Here is a 9,152-nt window from a genome sequence, read left to right as displayed (position 1 = left end):
GATATTTAAAGAGAAAATGTTAACTGAATTCTTGCAAGAGCTTGCAACAGGATTTCTATGAGAAAAAAAGCCAACCCCCCAATAATTTAAAAGGGCATTTAAATAAAGATGGGGGTTATCAATTTTTTTTAAGTAGAGTCATTTTAGTTATTTTCTCCCAACCCATCACCAAAACCCCACCAAAGCAGAGGAGTTAAAATTATATTAATCTCCATGAAGACACAGGGACTGTCTGCACATTTGGATGGCTGTGGTCTGTTTATTCAGGTCTTAGGAACCAGAGAAAATTGAGTTTGCAATGGGGCAGGCAGCGTGTGTGGGTGGAGAGTGGATGGGAGTGAAAGGCAAAGTGGGAGAGCTTCCATGTTGTGAAATCAGGAGGGAGTTCTGCTGCATCCCAAATGAGTGCTAATGAAACCTTTATTCCCAGCACCGTCATGGATTCTGCATATGCTACATATGAGGTGGGAAAAACTCAAATTAAAATTGAGGGAGAGGGGGAATATGTGAGAGAGAGGCAGAGAGGTTTTATCAGCATGGGGTTGGGAGGGGGTGCCTTACTCACAAAAGCAAAGCTGAATTTATTAGTTCCCATTTTTTCTTTCCCTCTGAGCCCTCAGTCTTGGCACTCACTGGAGAACAGGGGCTTATGGGCACAGGCTGCAAAAATAGTCTCAATAATCTATTTTAAAACTCCTTTTCATCTTTCAATAAGTACTTTTTTTGACAGAATATATGAGATGGTTCAGGGTACAAAAGTCTTACCAGCCCTTGTTTGGAATTTCCTGCATTTCTCACTCCTAATTTTGCATATTTTGAATGCTTTTGAACTCTCATATCTGAGCCTTGGCCTTCAATCCAGCCAATGGCAACAAAAACCTCCTTCTAAGAAGGAACATTTCTTTCTCCACCCACCCTTCTCCGTCTCTAAACACTTTTCCCCTTTCCCTGGATGTATCGTTTGTTCATCCCTCCCAAAGCCTCAGCACCTGGACACTGTGAAGTTCTGGAATGGTGAGTTTGGTGTTGTATTCCCAGGGTGATCCAAAGCTGCAGGAGCTCTCCCAGGTTCATGGAATGCTCCTGGAGCTATGGGAGCTCATTTGGCAAAAACTTCCCAGCCTTTCCATGGTCAGCACAATTTCGAGTCATGCTGCCTTTACAAATCAATAAGCACTTAAAATACCTTAAAAAACCAGGCTAAAATGTATAGTAATGAATCGTTGGCCGGGTTTAATGGTCGAGCCAGGTGCGCTGTGAGATACCTGGGCCATCGTGAAGGACCTGCCTGTCTTCACCTCTGGTTTGGGAGATATTATTGCTCCCCTCTCCCTCTGTCCATGTCATTCTGTTTGACCTGCCTGTGGCTGTAGGACCAGAGCAAACAGCAGCACCGAGATCTTTTAATGTGGTGACTGAATTCTGATTTTCCAACTAGAAATAGGCAGAAACAGTTTTTAATAAAGGTGACCTTAGTTACACTTCCAGATAAGCAGTGCCAGAGGGAGGGAGAGGACACCAAAGCATGAAGGGTTTGTGGTATTAGTGACAGGAAAAGTAGTGCAAGTGTTTTATTCCTCATTAAGTCATCTGGTCATTATGTTCTTACATCTCTTGACTTCGAGCCTTGGAAGAAGAAAATCTTTCAGATTCCACCAGGAGGGGTCAGGTGGCATGGAGGAGGGTTTTTCCTCCCATGCCTTCTCCTCTTCCTGACCTGATGCTTTCTCTCAGCAGGAGCAATTCCTCACCTCACTTTCTGCTGTGTGCCCAACATGAGGGCTCTAATTTCACACCCTGCCCCTCCAATCATATTTTATCTACAAAGAAAAAAAAAACCAGATAGGAGGTCCAGAAGATTTGTTCCTACACCCACAAAAGTTTCACCTTTTTTTTTTTTTTATTATGGTTTTTCTACTTGAATATATTTTCTCTGATATGTGGATAAAAGGGAGAAAAAAAAAATCAAATAATGGAGAAGAAATGGAAACTATTCTTGCCATAAATCTTCCCTCTTTCTCCATTTACTGGAACAGAAGATTGGCTGGGAGTTGAAATGCAGTGTGTATATCTGTGTGTGTGTGCCTCTGAACCTCCCTTTCCAATGCAAGAAGTGACATTTTCCTAATTTCAGTTTATATAAAAAAGGCTTTGCATGACTTTGATTTTCATAACATGAAGGTCAAACAATTCAGAATGGAAACAATAATATTCTTCAGAAACTGACCCATGAAAATGTGTTTGAGTTGGGTCTGGAAAACTGCCCTTCAAAGCTCCTTCCCAAGTAAACTTGCAATGACCTTTCAAAAACAGAACGTGGACGCCGGTAACTGTGGGGAATTTTTGGATTGTTTCTGCTAATTTGGTAACCACGCACAAAATACCTGTTACACAAATCAAACTCCAGTAATTTGCTATCCAGGAGCCTGATCTTGTAACAGCCAACGTGCTGAGAAATGTTTGAGGATATTCAGCTCAGTTTTATATACGTTCTGTATTGCTTTCTCTATTACTTTGATTGCTGATCTTACTTCCCAAGGCCTTTAACAATGAGAGAGATAAAGCTGCTGCCCTGTTAAGGCACAAGGAATTGAAATATCAGAGTAATTTGATGTCAAAGGGGTCGTTCAGTTAAGAATTAAGGTTTCATCATGGTTTTATATCTTTTTTTTTTTTTTGGTCTTTTTCTTAAAGAAACAAAGCGTGGCGTTGCCTAGCTGGGCTCAAGTGTTTGGGCAAGCTAAATGTCCTGTCTGTGTAGATACAGCAGCCCATGCCTGTGGCACTAACATGGACAGGAAGGATGGGGGCACTGGAAAATTGCGGGGCTGGAGCATCGGGGGATCTGTTTTATCTTCCCATCTCTGTCAGACCCCATAAATGAGGGGTAAGCACAGCTCCTCCTCGTGCTGCACAGCAGCTGAGGGATGCCCAGGAGCCACAGCACAGGTGGGAAGCTGCCTCCAGAGTCCTCCTGAGGCCCGGCACAGAGGATTTGTGTGGCAAGTTCTCCCTCAGCTTTCTTAGAACGTATAGAAGCATTGGTTGTTTATTATAGACCTTTCAAAAGGGTGAGGGGGAACGGGGTTTGATAGAAAATGGGCAAGAAATAAGTCTTTAATTAGCTTTCTTTGGATGTTCTATGACCTTTGTCTCGAGCTCTCTTCCCTGTTGTAGATTACCTGATACTTAAGTAGTATATAAATATAAATAATACTTTCTGAATATGCTAAATAATGTGTTGGAAACATGTAAGTCCCCACAGTGATGGAGATCTGGTGAGGGATAAAAATCCCCACCTTTAATGGACTGGGCAGGGGTGTGGAGGGGCTCATATGCAGAGAAAGCTCAGTGCTGAGAGCACAGGGAACCCAAAACACCCAGTTCCTGGGGGAATTTGCTTCATGGCAAGGAAGTTTTGCCTGGTACTGGCCTAGTGATTCTGTGTGTGTAGTGCCTGAATCCTGGAAAGGAATTACTTGGCATCAGCTCTCATCAGCAATTATCTTCCTGCTGCATGCTGGATAAAAATTGAAGAAGCTCTGTGGAATATCTGGTGGATTGTTATGTAATACATATGTATAGATGTATCTTAAAGGCAAAATGTAGCTGTGGGTGAATCCATGAGTCCACCAGCCCTACAAAGACATTCCCATGTCCATACCATTCCACATGTTTCATTTCTAGCATTTTGGGAGTGATTTCACCGTGAATCTCTTCTAGTTGTAGCCCTCTGGATTGGGCTCTTTAAATACAGACCTGACTATATTTTCTTTTGGTTTTTTTTTCCCCTCTGCATTTCTAAATGTTTTCAGACTGAAACCCTTTTGCCATGATTTCTAAAGGAAATACCATGTATTGATCCGGAGCCATGTGGTCTGTTGTGGCTGACATTGTTTTATTGCCTGGATTTAATGGTTTTTATTGGTTAAAGCTTTTAGTCTCAAGGCCCAGCAGTTACAAGGGAGCAGTGAGTGTCTTGTGGATGTAAGAAGGGTATTATGCTGTCTGGTTTAACTGCCAGCTCATTCCTCTGGAGGCATCATGTTTGTCAGGTCATTTCTCAGCTGTGCCACAGAGGCCTGGGTTTGATATTTATTCTCCCTGTAACAAGTTCTGTAATTAATTTATAGATGGGACACTGAGGAGTTCCATGTTGTTGCTTACTATTGTTATCATTACTTTTAAAATAAATTTTGACTAAGTCTTCATTTTGCCAAGGTTGGGTTTTTTTAAGAGAAGGGTTTGTCCTGCACTGGGTGAATTCTTGTCCTGACCATGCTCTGAGGGTTACAGGGTTCTGCCCTGGTTTAGGTGTGAGCACAGCAGGACTGGAGGGATGCTAGGAACCAGTGGGATTTCTTTTGTTGCTTCTGACTTCCAGCTCAGCTTCCAGTTGCTTGCAAAACTTCTGGGAGCCAAGGCAATTCCAGAGTTATCCCATGGCTTGTGTGAAGGTGGATTGTGAGGAGACCTCAAATTTTCCAAGGTTCAAGTTTCCCAAATTTGGGGCTGTTCAGCCTGGAGAAAACAAGTTTGCATGACAGAGACCTCACAGTACCTTCCAGAAGGGATCTTCAAGGAAGCTGGAGAAGGACTCTTCACCAGGAACTGGAGGGACAGGACACAGGGAATGGCTTCCCACTGAGGGCAGGGCTGGATGGGATCTTGGGCAGGAATTGTTCCCTGGGAGGGTGGGCAGGCCCTGGCACAGGGTGCCCAGGTGGGAGGGGTCCTGGGCTAGTGGAAGGTGTCCCTGCCCATGGCAGGGATGGAATGGGATGAGCTTTGAGGTCTCTTCCAACCCAAACCACTCTGGGATCCTATCCTCAGTTAATTTTGCCTCTTCTCCAGAGCTGAAGGTCCTATTTCTGGCTCTGTCCCTCAGAGCTGTGTTTCCCTTGCCCAGAAACAAACCCCTGGAGACCCAGCTGAGATGGCAAAGCTGAAGAACTGGCCCTGGCAGGAGCCAAGGGCAGTTCCTGTGTCTGCAAAACACATTGCTGAGGTGAAGACCAGGGAAGGATGTTTTCATCTTTAGTTTTCTGCTTCCTTTTAGCTGCTGTCAGTCACCTTTATCAATCCAGGGTATTTATAAGGCACGTATCACTTCAGGATCTAAATGACACAGGCCTCCCATGGAAGACAGTTTAGATAAAATAACTTTGTGGAATAACGAGCTGACAGACTGCAGAGTGTCCTCAGATGGGAATTCACTTGGGAGAATGAATACATGCCACAGCATTTAACTGCTAATATATAAACTCAATTGTAAATATTTATATTCTACCCTATAACACTGAGTTTTGGCACATTGTCCATAAAATCTTGATATTTTGAGACAAGTAGAATTTAATTTTCATATATTTCATGCAACTATATTTTTAATCAGTTTTCAACTGAATTGTGTGCTGAACTGCAGCAGGAGTGAAGTAAATATTAATGAAAATACATTTGAAATAGTAGTTTAATTATTAAGGTATGCTGGGTAACACCAGAATATTATATATACAGAAATATTCATGGCTAAATTCTAAATTAATACTGCAAGATTAATTTCCAGAGCCTTAATTAGCAGATGACCAGTGGAGAAATGATAGGTTTGGGACAGTAAATGTTCTCCTGTAGGCGTGAGGTGTGATGGGTAGAAGTATTTTTGAAAATGTTGCTGGGGTATCACCGAAATGTTGCTTTCTGCAGCACTAAAACTCATCATCAGAATTCTATTGCTCTTTTACACTTAGCTTGAATTACAGGGAGAAGTATCTCAATTTATGTCTAATAAAATACCTGCCCATCATTTTAGTGGGAACCAGAACTATTCAGAAGATGGAGGTTGCTTTAAGAGGAATATGTTATAGGTAAATTAAAGAATTCTTATCACATTCTAATGAAAATGCTTAAAAAACCCTAAATGTGTGTGTGTTTTAACCAGAGGTTCAGGCTCACAGCCCTTGATTGTGCTCAAAGCTGTTGTTCCCAGAAATGTTGAACCCTTGATTGATGTATCTGTAGTGAATATACAAATAATAAACAGGTGCAATTTATTTAGTTAAAATCTAGAAATTAGAGGAAGGTAAAACAAGCTGGAAATCTCCTGGGTTTGCTGTTACTAGAAAAGCAAAAGCTGTGGGGCTTGCGGGAGGTTTTTTAGTTGCTTACACTGGGTCCATTTCATATATTTGGGTGTTCTGCAGGTAAAAATACTGCCAGTCTCTGAGAGAGCTTCAATTTATCCCATCTCATGAGCTCTAAATCTGAAAAGGTGACAAAAATGGCTGTTTCAATGAGTTCTTTCACAGTGTCATGCCAGCCCTAAAATCGAGAGCATCTATTACACATACACCGTGCTCTGAGCAAGTAGGAAACATGCTCTGATCCTAAAAAAAAGTTCAATGTTTTTCATCTGGAGTTGGTTTTCTACTGTCAGCAAAAAAACCAAAACAAAAACAAAGTCTCGACCATGGATGCAGTTGTGTATTTATGAGCAAGTTTTATCTCTAAACAGATTTGTAACTAAAAACAGAAATATCTTTTTATGGGAGACAGCTGGTTGGGAGATTAAAGAAACCCAGCAAGGGAGGGAGTTCAAATTAACAAGCATTCCTAGACAAGGAATGCCTGTAAGCGTTAGCAAGCTTTTAGCTTGCGACCTAAAAACATATCTAATCTCGTCCATGAGGCTGCACTGATGGGTTTCACTTGGTCATTTGCTGATAAAGAAATCTTTGAAAAGCCCAGTGTGGAGCCATGACTCTTGGACATCTTTAACTATCAGAGAGACCTTATAAATCAGTGTCAGCCTAAAAATTTCCAATTATACCATGAGTTGGGTGTCATGGAGTTAAACCTCAGAGAACTTGTGCTGGTACAGTTTTTGTTGGGACACACTGCTCTGAGTCTTCAGCATCCGCCCTGAAATCTTCCAGATCCTGGAACAGAGCATCTTCACCACAGCAGATGTTTTCTCCTAGAGAAAGCAAAATTTTCTCCCTGAAGAGCCAAATATCTGAAGATGGGTAGGCAGGAAGCAGGCTGTCCACAGCCTGCTCAGCGTGTAAAGTCAGAATGTCACAGGAGCAGCTGAACCCCCTTTTTGTCCCAGGACACTGCGCAAGGCAATGTGTGTGATGCTCCTGCTGGTGCCACCAAGGTGGCACCTGGGACTGGAGCTCCTCAGCACCTCAGCTCCTTCAGTTTTTAATGGAACACAGAAAGGCAGCTCTGCAAAACCAGGCCATTGTTCTGTGCAGAGAGGATTTGAATAGCCAGACCTTGAGTTATTTGACAAATCTCGTTGAACTTTTCTCAGAAAGTATACAGTAATATGTCAGTTAAAAATAGTTGGAGTATGCCTGTGCATATTGTATTCTGTCTTTGCTTGTTTAAATATTAGTATTGGGAATGCTGCCAATTTCTAACAGAGCTATTGTTTGTTTTTAAGTCAGTATAGTTACATTTGGAATTGTGTTTCTCCTTCAGACTGGGTTGGTTTTTATATGATTTTTCAAGTTTGTCTTATAAGGGCACATCTTCTGCAGGAGGAAGCCAGCTCAGATTTACTGTCTTCCAATTGCACCAGAACAGAACCTTATCTATGCTCAGAAAATTCCCAGAAATATTTAGGCCAAGGAGAGAAGCAAAGTACCAGCATTCTTAATACCAACTGCTTTGAAGCCATTTTATTTTTTATTTTTTAAGCTTCACCTGATGCATGATTGTGCTCTTGTGCTGTATCTCATACATATCCCCTAAAAAACTGAAGGGTGGAAAATCCTGTCCTCAGTGCAGTTAGTTAAATCCAAGTTTGTCATTATCCATATTCTCATCCCTTCTGCTTTACTTGTTTACAAACCCCAAGTTTGCTCAGAAAGAATGAAGTGAAAATGAAGTGAATAAAATTAACTCTGGTAATTAAAATGTGTATGAAAGGAGCAGAATGGCCAGGATGGGACTTTTTTATGTCACAGGGAAAAACTTGGAGAAAAATTTGAAGGAAATTTGTATTTGTGCTCGTCCCCAGCTCCCTCAAAGAGCTTCTGAGTGCTGATATTTGGCCATAAAGTGTGGCTCCATGAAGGGGATGCAGGTGGAGATGGACAGAAATGAGTTGAGATACTTCAGTTCCCTGATTTCTTGTCTGTGTTTCACTTCTGTGATGTTATTTCACCTGCTCCACTCAGATTCCAGGTAGTACATGGAGGAGAATTTATGCCTGACATCCATATTTCTCAGCAGAGATCTCTTTGAAAACTTGCAAAATCAAAGCTTCCTGAAAAATATTGTACCTAATTTGAATGTTGATCTCAACACAAAGAGGCTCTGGGCCATTCCTGGTTACTGCCTTTTAGACAGAACAATAAAATGTGTGACTGGTGAAAAACATGCAAATTGAATTTTAAAGGAGAAGAGGTATAAAATCCTTAAACTGTGTTTTAGAGAATTAGAGATCCAATGGAGAATTTTTTGTTTGGTTTTTTTTTTGTTTTTTTGCAGTACTTTTTTTAAAGCAAGATATTAAAAATTATTTCATTACTTAGATATATTTTAAGGATATTTTGAAATTATTTCACTACTTAGATATATTTTAAGGATATTTTGTTCCCTGTAGGATTGGGACTTAAACATTTTAGGGGTTAAATATGGAATTTTAGATCTCTTCTGTTTGCTTTTTAAGTGGATTGAGTGCAGGTGCCTGTAGCAATTTATGCTTTCACCTTCCTCATTGCAATTATGTACATACATTACCAAATCAGAATCCTGCCTCTGAAAATCTGTTTCGTTCAGTGCTTTGTGAGAGTATCATCAGTTTAGATCTTTCTCACACATGTTCCTGATTATATCCTAAAGAGGAAACATTTTTCAAATTCATGAGTTAAAAAAAAAAAGGGGAAACTGTATCTGATTCTTGAACCCGAGAAAGTAACTTGAGAATCATTCTATTTTGGCTGGAATTCTTTCTTCATTATGTGCAATTCTAATCTAGAACACATTTTTATTGCCCTCAAAGTGACATTCTTTCAGCATGTGCTTGGGTGGAGAGCTACAAAAAGACTCAAATACATTCTGAGAGAACAATATTTTTTCCATAACAATGGTATTGGTGACTATCTATTCCATATATTTATGCTGGGAATATTGCCCTTTCCCTA

General features: G+C 40.8%; 1 long non-coding RNA gene across 1 annotated transcript in view; it reads left to right on the top strand.

Moving 5' to 3' along the window:
* Nucleotides 1–965: 965 nt before the first annotated feature.
* Nucleotides 966–9,152, top strand: part of LOC108447244 — a 28,110-nt gene continuing 19,923 nt past the window's right edge. The window contains exon 1 of the long non-coding RNA XR_001862701.1: nt 966–1,014. This is a non-coding gene — a long non-coding RNA (uncharacterized LOC108447244). The remainder of the gene's footprint in view (nt 1,015–9,152) is intronic.

The sequence above is a fragment of the Corvus brachyrhynchos genome, unplaced genomic scaffold (assembly GCF_000691975.1).
Source record: "Corvus brachyrhynchos isolate BGI_N302 unplaced genomic scaffold, ASM69197v1 scaffold66, whole genome shotgun sequence".
Taxonomy (NCBI): Eukaryota; Metazoa; Chordata; class Aves; order Passeriformes; family Corvidae; genus Corvus; species Corvus brachyrhynchos.
The sequence above is the reverse complement of the archived record's forward strand: the minus strand, read 5'-3'. Positions and strand labels throughout refer to the sequence as shown.